General features: G+C 41.2%; 1 non-coding gene across 1 annotated transcript; it reads right to left on the bottom strand.

Moving 5' to 3' along the window:
- Window positions 1–437: 437 nt before the first annotated feature.
- On the bottom strand, window positions 438–544 carry LOC141610059 (small nucleolar RNA R71). The gene has a single exon (XR_012527953.1). It is a non-coding gene; the product is annotated as a small nucleolar RNA R71 (small nucleolar RNA).
- Window positions 545–2,132: the final 1,588 nt, after the last annotated feature.

Genomic DNA, 2,132 nt, shown 5'->3' with positions numbered 1-2,132 from the left:
TGTTAAACTAACTGTCAACCGACTTAGTCTAATTCTCACATGTTAGGATTAAAACTTGGATGTTGCATTGCATGCATATAATCGACGATATATCAAGTATAGACGATTTCCCTAATCATTAGTAGAGGCCGCTATCGAGGCGGGTGGGATTAGGTGTTCGATCAAAAGAGCTTCCTAATACGTACCCTCACCCCTTACTCCAGATCTCCGTGAACACCCTTGTTCATTGGCATCCACGAGAGTCATTCTAGACATAGAATGCTAAGGGTAACAATTGCTTAGTGTTCATGTCACTACTTTGTGTCTTGACATGACACGAGGTATTCGAACGGTTCCAATTTCCCATAAAAATTGTTGGCGACTCCAACAAAAATTCAAACGCTTGTTTCTCTTTCCTCCCAAGCGCCCCCATGGGCACCCCCGCTGTCCACACTAACATGCTAAGAGCTCAAATTACGGGCTTTAAGCAAAGAGATGAGGAATCTTTGTATGAAGCTTGGGAGCGATTCAAAGGAATTTGTCGCTCATGTCCTCATCATGGACTTAGCGAGTGGTTCTTGGTACAACAATTTTGGAATGGTCTTTATGAAGACTCAAGAAACATTCTCAACATGGGATCAAATGGAATGTTCACCGAAGTTGATGACAATCAAACTTGGAACAAAATTGAGGAAATGGCGGTCCATAACTCACAATATAGTAGACCTCGCAAGGCTACTAGAGGAGGAAAGCATGAAGTGGACTCCATTACTCAATTGGGTGCTCAACTTAGTGCTCACATTGATACCATCAATTTGAAGTATGAAAAAGCTATGGCTAGACTTGAAAAAATCTCAAAATCACCAAAGCATCATGTTAATGCCATGACGGCATCTTCATCAATCCCAAGTGGGATATGTGAGAATTGTAGAACTTTGGGACATGACCAAAGTGAATGTAGGGGAACAAATGAACAAGTGAATGCTTTCCAAGCATACAAGAGTGGTACCCCTTATTCAAACTATTACAATGAAAACACCAAATTCTATCCAAATCTCTCATACAAAAGCCAAAATGTTCAAAACCCTCAACCAACATACACCCACCTCCTATGAGAAACCAAAATCAAAGACCCTTTTACAACCAAAACCAAGGTTACCAAAATCAAACTCCATACAACCAACAAAATGACCAAGGTTTTGATGTTCAAAAAGCGGTCCTACAAATGCAAAAGAATCAACAAGAGTTTTTCACTCAAATGCAAAAGTATAGTCAAGCAAACAAAATCACCATCAACAACATCCTAGCTCAGACCAAAATGTTAGAAACCCAATTGACTCAACTAGCATCTTCAAGCTCACAAAGACAAAAGGGGCAATTACCACCTCAAAGTAATCCCCCAAGACATGAAACGGTTAGTGCCATTCACTTGAGGAGTGGTACAAGGGATGAAGCACCGAAGAAGCAAGTTGAGGATGAAGTTGTGGAAGCTAGTGACAAAGAAGAAATTGTGCAAAACTCCAAGGATAGAGAACCATCAAAAGAAGATATTTCAAAGAAAAATGAAGACAAGGTCAAGGAGAAGGAGCCCATTGTGATTAGACTTCCTTTTCCGAGTCGTCAAGCCAAGCCCAAATTTGATGACCAACTTGGAAAATTTATGGAAATTGTGAAGAATTGGGAAGTCTCAATTCCTTTCACGGAATTAATCAATCACGTGCCGGCCTATTCAAAATACATGAAAGACATCCTCACAAAGAAGAAGTCGATCCGGAAGCTTGAGACTATCGCTTTCACTAAGGTGAGTAGTGCAATACTTCAAGGGAGTTCTCCTCCAAAACTTAAAGATCCAGGAAGCTTCTCAATACCATGTACCATTGGCGACACCATGATCAACAAAGCCCTATGTGATCTAGGGGCTAGTGTGAGCGTTATGCCGTACTCGGTGAGTAAAAGGTTAGGGATGGGAGAGCTTAAATGCCCCAATATCACACTCCAAATGGCCGATAGATCGACGAAGACACCATTACGGATATGGGAAGATGTTCCCGTAAGAGTTGGGAAATTTTTCATCCCGGTGGACTTTGTCATTATTGACATGGAAGAAGACTCCAACATTCCAATCATTCTAGGTAGACCTTTCTTACACACCG

This window comes from Silene latifolia, chromosome 10 (assembly GCF_048544455.1).
Source record: "Silene latifolia isolate original U9 population chromosome 10, ASM4854445v1, whole genome shotgun sequence".
Taxonomy (NCBI): domain Eukaryota; kingdom Viridiplantae; phylum Streptophyta; class Magnoliopsida; order Caryophyllales; family Caryophyllaceae; genus Silene; species Silene latifolia.
The sequence above is the reverse complement of the archived record's forward strand: the minus strand, read 5'-3'. Positions and strand labels throughout refer to the sequence as shown.